The 12315-nt window shown below is 37.5% G+C and overlaps 1 protein-coding gene across 1 annotated transcript in view; it reads left to right on the forward strand.

Annotated features, from left to right (window-relative positions):
* Nucleotides 1–4236: 4236 nt before the first annotated feature.
* Nucleotides 4237–12315, forward strand: part of ndp (Norrie disease (pseudoglioma)) — a 42109-nt gene continuing 34030 nt past the window's right edge. The window contains exons 1-2 of the mRNA XM_002932791.4: nt 4237–4493; nt 5326–5457. The gene's annotated coding sequence lies outside the window, so the exon portion shown is untranslated. The remainder of the gene's footprint in view (nt 4494–5325; nt 5458–12315) is intronic.

Below are 12315 nucleotides of genomic sequence, written 5' to 3' on the forward strand. Positions count from 1 at the left end.
GAAAGTCCATCTCCCATAGACTCAATTAATGGCAAATAATTCTAATTTTTAAAAATGATTTCCTTTTTCTCTGTAATAATAAAACAGTACCTTGTACTTGATCCCAACTAAGATATAACTTAACTTATTGGGGGCAGAACAATCCAATTGGGTATATTCAATATTTAAATGATTTTCAGTAGGCTTACTGTAAGTTATGGAGATCCATATTATGGAAAGATCTCGTATCTGGAAAACCCCAGGTCCTGAGCATTCTGAATAACAGGTCCCATACCTGTATATATTATAATAATGTTTCTGAAGCAAACGTGCATTTTTTTTATCAGTGCAGAACAGCAGTACATTACATTATTTAAATACATATAAATGAACATGGTGTTAAATGAACGTGCCATAAAAGCATTTACACAGAAAGTTTCCTTGCTTGAACTCTAAGCTCCAAATTTAGCACCATTTATTAAAAAAACATGATCACTTTAATTATAAATACCTCCAGGTGTTGAATTCAGCCAAATAGTAAATCCTCCCCCAAAGATCCTTTCAAATACTGGAACAAATCTGAACTGTAACGTACGTGTTCATATTGGAGTAAAAACCAAAAGCAAACCACAACCTCTAAACAGAGTCAGACTGGGCCATGGGGAGAGACATCCCAGTGGCTCCCGGCTCTAATGGGCCCCACCATCCTAGATCTATGCTCGAATGTCATCTGCCCAGTGGCAAGATTTAAACTATGAGGTGAGACTGTCGAGGTTGAGGTTGTTTTCTCTGGAAAAGAGGCGCTTGCGAGGGGACATGATTACTCTGTACAAGTACATTAGAGGGGATTATAGGCAGATGGGGGATGTTCTTTTTTCCCATAAAAATAATCAACGCACCAGAGGCCCCCCCTTTAAATTAGAGGAACGGAGCTTCCATTTGAAGCAGTGTAGGTGGTTTTTCACAGTGAGGGCAGTGAGGTTATGGAATGCCCTTCCTAGAGATGTGGTAATGGCAGATTCTGTTAATGCCTTTAAGAGGGGCCTAGATGAGTTCTTGAACAATCAGAATATCCAAGGCTATTGTGTTACTAATATCTACAGTTAGTACTAGTGGTTGTATTTATAGTTTATGTATGTGAGTGTATAGATTGGTAGGTGTGGGTTAGGTGTGCTGGGTTTACTTGGAAGGGTTGAACTTGATGGACACTGGTCTTTTTTCAACCCTATGTAACTATGTAACTCATGTGACAGATGTTATTGATGGCTGTGGTCAGGACAGTCAGTGGCGCTTATGGCTCTTGAGGTCAGGTCCTCCTGTAGGACCAAACTGACATTGCCTGTTGCCTTTATTTTTATATTGCTTAGAATTCTAAGGGCTCTAAGGGTTTGTATTTAATTTGGCTATAAACTAAGAATTATTTGATTCAGCCAATTCCTGGATTTGTTTCATCCCCAGTCAAGTCAAATGAATAATTTTCAAACTTGTTGTTAATGGCCCTTTAAGAAATCCTACCTCTTATTTATTTGTGAAAACACCCGTCAGCATTATTTCCATACTTTCAGTATTATTTACAAGGCAATTTTATTTCCATAATTTAACAGAGATGTAGGTAAGTGGCAACATTGTGTAGATCCAAGGATGTAATCCAACTTGCCTAAGGCACAGAGAAAGCCCAATGGTTAAAACATATTTGCTTTAGAAAAATGCAGCTGGAGGAAGGTGCTAAACTGTATGAAAGAGTGCCAGATTAACTTAACCCCTACGCTCTTGCAATGACTGGAGCATATTAAAAACACATGTTTTAGTTACTTACATGCTCCTTTCTCTACTCTGCTTTTAACCCATGTCATTTTATTAGTTGAAAGATGAAAGGGTTGAAAAATCATTTCCATTATTAAAGGGCATGTAACAAAAAAATGAAATGCATTTATATGCATTTAGGCCTAATGTGCTGTTCCCCTTCACTGGTGAAAAGTGTGTGTTTGCTTCAGAAGCAGGTTATATAAATAAGCTACAATGGAGACATGTGGGCTGCCACTCAAGGGCTATAGGGCTCACCTTGTAGAAGAGAAAACAGATACACTGTGGCACTTAGGTGGAAATTATTTCACTCGTGGTGTTCTGCACACCTAGGGGCACATTTACTAATCCACGAATCCGAATGGGAAAAATTCGAATTGGAAACGAACATTTTGCGACTTTTTCGTATTTTTTGTGATTTTTTCGTCGCCGTTACGACTTTTTCGTAAATTGTCACGACTTTTTCGTAGCCGTTACGACTTGCGCGTATATTGTCGTGACTTTTTCGTATTGAGCGCTCGTAAACGGCGGGCAAAACTTTCAGACTTTGTATGATTTTGGAAGCCTCCCATAGGACTCAATGGCACTCTGCAGCTCCAACCTGGCCCAAGGAAAGTCACGATACTGAAGCTTGAATGAATCCGAAACTTTTGTACTTGGCGCGATGGCTACGAAAAAGTCGCAACAATTCGCGCAAGTTGTAACGCTACGAAAAAGTTGCGACAATTTACGAAAAAGTCGTAACGGCTACAAAAAAGTTGCGACAATTTACGAAAAAGTCGTTACGGCTACGAAAAAGTCACGACAATTTACGAAAAAGTCGTAACGGCTACGAAAAAGTTGCGACAATTTACAAAAAAAATCGCAAAATACCAATCATTACGGAAAAAACGTATTCCGACGCTTTTCGTACGTTTGTGGATTAGTAAATGTGCCCCCTAGAGTATGAAAACTTGTATCTTATAAATTGGACTGTTGCTTCCAAGAAGTATTTTATTTAGTTTTGTACAAAACAGTATAACATTTTTACTTTATGGTGTAAAAGTCTCTTAAAGGGGTTATCCATGTTTTTGTTAACATTGTTTAACAAGTACATATTGGCAAAATACATATTTTGTTAATAGGGACTTTTTAACAGAAATCACCAGTTTTATTTATGTCTTAAATATGTTGGGTACTGTGCTGAGTGGAGGAGGTGGGTCGCTGACCCCTGCCTACATAACTCCCTTGCAGAGATTTGCAGATGCTTCTGTGCATTTCTTCCTCATTTGCATTGCATGAATCGCATTGGCAGCAAATTGTTCATACAATGGTAATTAGCCAGAAGGAAGAGCCACTTGCTTACATAATGCATCCCACAATAGTAGACTATAGGGAAAAAACAGTATACGGTTTCTGTGCTACTCCACCACAGGCATTGTTTTAATCTGACAATGTTTTCTGCACTTTAGGAAATTGCTGCAGGTCTCGCTGCAGTACAGAAACCTGTGTTCCCACAATGAATACATTGCTGTCTGAGTTTGGCAGCACTGTATTCATAAGGGGTGGATGGGGAGACATATAGCCTGTATAGCAGGCCTTGAAGTGTGCCCCTTAGAGCTTTTGCACTTGTTTTTGGGGTCTCTGAGATGACCCCCTATTAAACCAGTCTTTAACATTTAAATTTTTTGAAATGTTTACAAGTTGAATGAGAATGTAACTTCGGTAGGGTGTTACTGACTCCACTTGTATATTCTCTCCATGGCAAAGTACCACTTGGGCTGCAGGTACAGGTTCAAAAGGGCCCACAGCTCAGTCATAAAGGGGAAATTACATACTGGGATACTAGAGTTTTGCCACTATCAGTCATTTTTCCAATACCTGGGATGAAATTGTGTGCTCATCTAATGACAGGCTTTTTGCCAGCCCCTATCCTCCTGATGTAGCTAGCTTGTTCCTTTCGGGATATAATCACCATGTAGCCATGGTAAAAGGGCTGGTCTGGTAAGCAAAGTGAACACCTGTGATATGTTCCATTACCTTTATCCATGAGCAAAATGATTTTTAGGAATAATATCAGTCAAAGAAACATGGGGGAATAATTTTGCTGTACCCCCTCACTTCCTGTTTTTGGACAGGTCCATTTTCCTGAGCAGGGCATAGAGGGAAAGATGCTTTCCTTAAAAGAAACAGATGTTGCAATTTCATATATCATTTTCTCTATCAAGGTATGGAAGCTCTTATATATATGTCTGCAACTGTTACATCATTCCTTTTTTCAGATAATGACGCTATATTTTTTAGAATTAGTGGCCCTTTAACCGATTAGAAGAAAGTGCATTCCTTTCCTTGTTAAAGAGTCTCCATTATTAGGATCATAAACATGTGAATCTGGTTTGTGGTCATTTCAGCAAATTGTGTTTAGTGATTTCTCAGATAACAGAGCTTCATATTTCTGTGGAATTCCCATTTGCTGGGGAACTGCTGCTGCTCTCCTGATTGATATACGAGGGCAATGGCACGTTTCCATTTGACATTCTCTTTACCTCACTCTTCTATTTAAACGTCTGCTCCAAGTTCCCTTTCCCCCCCCCTGTGTTTGGAAGAAAGAAATAAATAAAAGGAAAGCAAAGTGACGGAGAGAAAGGAACAACAGCATTGCCCGGATATTCCAGCTTCTTGCTTTGCAGAACTTAACATGGGAAAGGAGACTGTGGATGCACACTTCTGAGGTAGGTGGCAGAGAGAATCCATTCACTACAGTGGCAGAGAAGTAAAGTTGTACAACAGCTGGGGGCCACAAATTCCATTTCACTAACATGGTATCAGCAGGCTGCTAAGTAAAAAATATTTAATTGTTATTCCTTTCAGGTATAAACAGGGATTAGTAACGTATCACTTTCATCGTGATAGACTGTATTTGTTTTAATTATTATAGTCTATGAATTAGTGGGGAGACATGATATTTGCTTTATGCACATGGATTTATTATATTATGGATATATGCTCTGTATGTTGCTTTTGTACATTTTTTTAAAGTTAACTATTGGTTGCTGATGTGGCTACCGCCATCTGTCATTTAACTGCTTGAATACTAGTGGTTTAAATAAAGGAGTTAAGGAATAGCTGTTATAACTACAAGCTGACTGTGGTCCTGCTTATCTGCCTGAATATCTTGGATGACACTAACAATAGGCAACACTTTATTTTAAGCTAAGCGTGTCATATTGAGCGGCATCACTTTTAATTTATACAATAATATTTATATTAATGTTAGGGGAGCTTGTCATGGATTCATCTGCACTGGTTATGGATTAGAGGGGATTTCACATATGTCTGTGATTGGCTGCCGGCTACGAGGAAATCTACAGTGTTTGTCTTGGCAGTACCTCAGAGGAGTATATTTAGTAGTGGTCTTTAGTTCATGCAGCACAACAAATGCTGAAGTGTGAAGTGGCCAGTCAGTGTATTTCAGATAGGGATGCTGAATTCCAGGTATTAGACAGTCCATGCAGAGAGGATGCATAGTATGGAAGACATCTGAATTCTGTTCCTCTTTCCCAGAATGTCACTAGCGTGATGCAGTGTGTAGGAGGAGAAAACAGCACTCTGATTAAAAATACAACTGGACAAAGTATGGGAGTACGAAACCTTTTCCGAACACTTTCTTAAAAAAAAACAAAAAAACAAAAGACGGTAAGATACTGCTACTTTTGTACATTTTTTAGAATAATTCAACATACTAATGACAATTGTTTAACAAATGCCACTATAATTTACAGAATCAGGCGCTGACTTTAATTAAAGCAACATTTTAGCTTGCCACTGAAATCTGCATGTTTTGGGAAATTAACATTTTAATGATGAGTTGTGCTAAATTTAGCTTGATATGACCATTAATATACTTACTGTTTGGTTTTAGCCCAGCTTAACCCATTGATAAGATTTTGTGTGCTTATCTAAATGGTCCATAAAAATAATCCCGGCTGTGACCTGTGTCATTTAGAAGAATTCCAATACGTTACAGCATAACCTGAACATGTCCTTAGAGATGTATGTATATGGTATCTCATACCAGAATTTTCAAAAAATGGCATAAGTCTGTTGATGTGAATCTGTTTAGGCTTCCCGACTGCAAAAATAGAGTACAGTTTTTACAGTAGAAATTGTAATGGATTTGGTGATACAGTACTCAGGCTTAATATAAAATATACAGCATAATATAATGGTAAAAAGCAAAAATGTTTTTAAAAGTCATACACACACACATCTATATATATATATATATATATATATATTTATATATAAAACATAACACATATATATAGTTATTACATAAGAAGACCATGTAGCTATATTTATCTTAGTTATATGCTGCTTTGAATTCAATTGTCTTCTCAAACACAGACAAAGGCATTAGCAATAAAACACTGGCACTGTTGGTGATAAATATTTCGGACTTTCCATTGGATGCATAAATTCTGATAATACCAAGATAAAAGACCAGCTGTAGATAGATTATTCCTGCCTCCCTGTGGGTGAGCAGCTCTCCTGGATTTTCCACAGATCTCCAAATGAGTGTTGTCAGAGCTCGCTGTCTGGTCTGATTCTGATCAGCTGTTATTTCCTTTTTATGTGTGTGAGTGTGTGGAACATATTAACATTTCTGTATAAACATGCGCTATGTTTGGAATCCCTCTCATGCCCCACCTCTAACTTATCAGAACAATAAAGAAAGGTTATGAGCCCTGTGAGCAGCTGTCTGTCTGTACGTGCTCGACATTGAACTGGTTCACTAATGGGCAGCACTTCAATCGCTTCCACTCTAGCTGTGTACTTAATAGGCCTGCATGGTTTGTCTCATTCCCCACTCAACATATCTTAATATCCTGTTAAAATATATAGTGGAATACTCTCTTATGTACAAATATACAGGTTCATTTTGTCCTATATGTGAATCAGGGTGGGGTGTGTGTATGGGGGGGGGGGGTCTGTTCAATGTGCAATCTTCTATTTGTTCTTATTCCATTCGTATCATTTACTGACAATTTCTAGATGTAATTCAGCAACAAATTGTAATCTACACCCTCTCAGAAATGAGATATAGATAAGGTATATATATCTGTCAGTAGTTTTAGGGGCAAGGATTTAGCTTCCATTCTGTCCTGATGAAGGTCCACCCTGAAGCTTTTATCTATAGGTAAAATAAAATCAGTCATGTCATGTGATTTATGGTTTCCTTCTGTTGTTACCAGGACTAAAACTTACCCCCTCTATTTCCTTTAATGGCACTGAGTGCAGCAACAATTTTGTTAAAAGTAATAATATAATTTCTTACTTCACAGTCATGATGCTTACATTCCCTAACAAGATCTGACATTAAGCGAAGCAAGGACTGTAGCAATGCAAAAGAACGCCACTGTATATAATAAAATGCACAGCAGTAGCTTAATCCCCTTGGCAGTGCAATTACATTTCTAAGTAAATGAACATGTCGTTGCATTTTCTAGATTGTAAATTTCAGTCATGAAAGATTTCAAAGTAGAGTTTCCTGCAGATGTTTCAGATTTGGGGATCGATGCAACTGGAAACCGGTGGGCTTTGCCTTACAAAGTGAATAAGGATAATTGTGTTATTCATTCAGTAAGAGTGCATCTCTTATTGTTTCATACCTAGGGTATAGCATGCTTGCATGTTAGCAAGAAACCAGGCAATATGCAAAGTAGCTTGTATAATTTTGCTACAGGTATGGGATCCGTTATCTGGAAACCTGTTATCCACAAAGTTCTAAATTCCAGGAAGGTCACTCCTATAGACTTTATAAATAAATAAATAATTGTAATTTTTAAAAATGATTTCCTTTTTCTCCGTAATAATAAAACAGAAACTTGTACTTGATTGTAACTAAGCTATAATTAATCCTCACTGAAGGCAAAACAATCCTGATGGGTTTAATTAAAGTTTAAATGATTTCTTAGTAGACTTAAGGTATGGAGCTCTAAATAACAGAAAGATCCCTTGTCCAAAAACCCAAGGTCCTGAGCATTCTGGATAAAAGATCCCATACCTACTAATATTGTGGTTAAATTGAAACTTTTGTTTGCTGACTTATTACATGTATGGTTTTCATAGCATAAAGTACTGTTCTAAAAATGTCCCCATAAGTCTTGAGTAAATTTGTCTGTTTTGCCCTTCTGTATGTCAGTTTAATAACATACTAAATTATAAAAATAATTTAGTGGTACATATATTGTGCAGTTACATAGCTATGCTGACAAACTGTGCTACTGTGCAGGTGAGTCAGGAATATTCACATTGTGTGTATTTGCTTGGATGACAATACTCAGCATTAAGCATGAAGTTTAAAAACAAATGAGAAAGGGTTCTTACACACAAGTGCATTCTCCTGCAATGGCTTATTATGTGCTCCACCTCAAGGGTTCTCTATGTGGCCTGTATCCATGGCACTGAACTGCCGAATGCAGGTGATACTCTGAATGTTGTGTCTTACCTGGGTTCAGTGTGGTGTAATGGTTAAGTGTAAATTAAGTGCCTTATGTGATTGCAAAATTTGGTCCAGTTCTGGTAACCCACAGCAACAGAAGGCGCTCACCTGTAATTTATTACCCTTACAGTTTTATGCTTTTATTAATGGGGCTACTAGCAACCAGAAACACCTTTAAATATCATAATCCTTAATCTTTTGCAACTTTAATTTAAGAGAATGCCCACTTGCACCCTACAGATTGCAGATAGTTCCTAACCTATGCCCCACTGTTTTTATGTGCTGTAACAAAGTTCATCTCATTGTGAAAACTTACCCTGAAAATTTCTCAACAGTACATAAATCAAGCTTTTTTTGTGCTAATAACTAATTTTCACCCCAGATATGCCCTCCTCCACAGTAACATTCAGCTTGAGCACCAGCTCTGCACCTGGACCATCCTTCAGCCCACACACAAACTGTGGTATTTACTTCATTAGCAATGCAGTGCCAACATAAACCAAAGGTCAATTATCTGCATGAATTTCCAGCTGCTGTTGAATTGTTCCCCCCCCCCCCTGTCCTCAGCACAGGATGATGTAGGTTGTTGTCCAGGAACAGCTGGGGAACTACAGGTTGATGGTCTCTACCATAGATCATGCCTCCACTAGATATTCTATGCAGTGATCTTTGATCAGTTGGTTCTTATTCATTCATATAAATTATGACCATTTCACTGGATAGCTATTTTGATTTACATAGGTTAAATTCCACTACTAAAATAATATAGTTTTTGCATCAAAGCATGGACTTTAATGTAGTGTAGCTTATGTTGAAATAAAGCCAGGTTGAATTACAAAGTCCTGCTTAGCAAATGTAACTTAGAATAGGACACAACATTCTTTTTCTGTATCTATTTGAAGGTGCATTTTATTTGCTCAAGTTTAATACACTGTATATTGATAACTACATTTAAAGTGAACTAACAGAAACACAATAAAAAGCATTTGACTGTTTCTTCATTAGAGAGTAAATTCACTCAACCGTGTTAGCAGATTTTTCGTCCTCTTATATTAACTCTATATAGTCATGGTTAAAGGTAACTTCTAGTTGTCAGAGACATAAACAGTAAAAATGAGGCTGCAGAAGAAATGCGCTAACCAAGAAGCATATGTTTGTAAATTACACACAGTGTATTTGGTTTAGTGGTAGAGATGATTGTTCTCATTACTTCAGGAAGTTAGGCCTTATAATGAGCCCATTACTTGGCCAGAGCCATCTTCATTTGTGGTGGAGCCAGGAGCAAAACAGACTGCCCAGGACCTCCTTGTTTGTATGCTGTAGCCTATGGTTCATTTAGCTGTTAAAATAAATCTTGTAGCTCCTGCCTACAACACTTTGGGCCTATTTATTATGCTGTGTTCACTGACAAAATGGCCTAAAAAGCTGTGTAAAATAAATGGTGAATTTTGCTGTCATTTTATGTAAGTTCTAGTGGAAGAAAAAACGTGTAAATAAATTACATCAAATTACAACAAATGTTGTGTCCGTTTTTACACTGCTTAATAAATAGGGCCATTTATGTGCAAGTGCAAGTTGGGCATCACAAAGCGACCATAATCTCTATGGTCCTAAGGGACTTTATGGTCACCCATAGTAATTTTGTGTTATAGCCTGCTAGCTTCTTAGACTTTCTAATCTTCTAGAAATAATTTATTATATAAGTTTTATGAATTGCTATGACCACATTCCAATATTAATACATTAGTGTAGTGCTATTAGAGTATCTGTATAAAGTTTCAATGTCGAAATCACAGAAACAACTTGTAATTATTAGCTTCAGATGCATATAGTAAAGATGCACTGAAAAAAGAAGGATTTTTTCCCATCGCACCTTCACCAGTCACATCCACAGCTAATAACAGACTATCCTCCATATGTAGTAAAGTGTGCAGTAAATCAAAGCAAGCTATAAGATGTGACCGGTCAATGCTACCTGCTGATTGGTTGCTAATGCTATTGATTGCACCTTTTATTACATGACACTGTAAGTGCCAATTGCAGATTGTGTGTGTGTGGTTCCTTTTTGTTGAATTATTGAAGTTTTTTTGTAGATCATTCCCAGCAAGACTAGGAGTCTACCTGGGGGCCCCTCTGTCTTGTGTGAACATCTAAGAAGCACAAGTAAAGGAATCCACAAGCATAGGTGAGATCTGAGGCTGCAGTACAGGATAACAAGGCAGCCCGCAGCCTCACCTTATAAGGCACCCCTGCAGGTCTAGTTAGGAGACTGGAAACTGCATCAAGCTATATTTTCTAGCCCATATTCCTCAAAATGAATATGTTTTATAAAAAAATAATTGATTTCAACAGTCCATATTTTATTGAACACTCTTTGCCATTACTTACTGTGCAGAAGGTTTCTATGAATGCAGTCTCTAAATACTCTTGAAAGAGCTGCTTCATGATAAATGTTGTTATGTGGTAGATGATCCCTCTGTAGAGATCTTTGAAATTTCCAAACTACTTCCACTTCTTAATTGATGTTCTGCCTAAGGAGTCCATAAATATTAGTAGATGATGGGTGTCAAAAATAGCACTTAACCTCTTTTGAACCCTTGGTCAAATGACATCTGAGCAACAGGCTTTTCTTACTTGTCTTACGGTTCCAGTGAGGCCTATTATTGTCCCTAATTTATTGCAGAAGTTGCAATTCTTAACTATTTTTGAGTTTAAAGTTATGTATATCTATGATATTACATACCTTTATAGCCAGCAAAGAATTGAATCTTCTACAGAGTTTCCAAGGTGCCTTTCTGTCAATACAAAACAATTATACTGAAAAGCAACTTGATTTATAAAATAAAATTACCAGGCAGAATCTTATGATATTGGGAAATGTTTAACTCTTGTTAATTTATTTATAAAGGGCATATAAGCCAAAAAATGCAATAAAAATAAAATGACGTCATTGCACATGTGTAAAGTTTCAGGTAAGTATACAACTATTGATGAGTGAATCTGTCCCGTTTTGTTTTACCGGATTTTTTGATGCGCCAAACTTTCTCGTGGCGCATTTTGTTACCTGTTTCTCAAAAAAAATCCGGCAACAGCGAAACACTGAAATTCCCTGCGAATCCATGCCTGGCGAATTATTTCACCCATCACTATATACAACATAAGTCAGATAATGTGAAATAATACTCCCAAACTATACGATTTTTAGATATCTTGTTCTGAATTCTAGAAGAAAGTGCTGGTAGCCTTAAATATATATCTATGCCTGAGTTCTAGGCATATAGCAATCCAGAACCAAAAAACATCACGCTCTTTTACTGAAGCAATGACTGCACGTCACTGGTCCTTTCTTTGCATTAAAGCTTCTTATATCTCTATTGGTAGGAAGAGGTCTATATTATTTTGATTCAACACTTTTAGGCAAAAAATCTGCTCTGCTGTTCAGGAAGTGGCCCTAGTGCATTTTTTCAGTCAGCTCTGTTGCAAAGCAAGTTCACAATGCTAACTTGTGTCTCCATTTACTGCCATTTATTCAGCTGCCTAAGGTTAATGGCACATTTAGGGACATATTTATTAGCATTGGAGACAAACATCACCGGTGATGTTGCCCATAGCAACCAATCAGATTTTTGCTTTTGTTTTCTAACATTAAGGTGACCGTTAAAATCTAGTTGCTCATTGGTTGCTATGGGCAACATCACTGGTGATATTTGTCTCCAGTGTTAATAAATACACCTCTTAGGGGTATATTTATCATGCTGTGTAAAAAGTGGAGTAAAACATTACCGGTGATGTTGCTGATAGCAGACAATCAGATGCTTTGCTTTAGTTTTCTAACTATTGAAATCTTATTGCTGATTGGTTGCCCTGGGCAACATCACCGGTAATGTTTCACTCCACTTTTTACACAACATGATAAATATACCCCTAAAGGTGCCCATACACTATAAGATCCGCTCGCTTGGCGATGTCGCCAAGCAAGCGGATCTTCACCCGATATCCCCACCTACGGGTGGGCGATATCGGGTAGCAAGGCCCTGGGGCCAAACAAT

This window comes from Xenopus tropicalis, chromosome 2 (genome assembly GCF_000004195.4).
Source record: "Xenopus tropicalis strain Nigerian chromosome 2, UCB_Xtro_10.0, whole genome shotgun sequence".
Lineage (NCBI taxonomy): Eukaryota > Metazoa > Chordata > Amphibia > Anura > Pipidae > Xenopus > Xenopus tropicalis.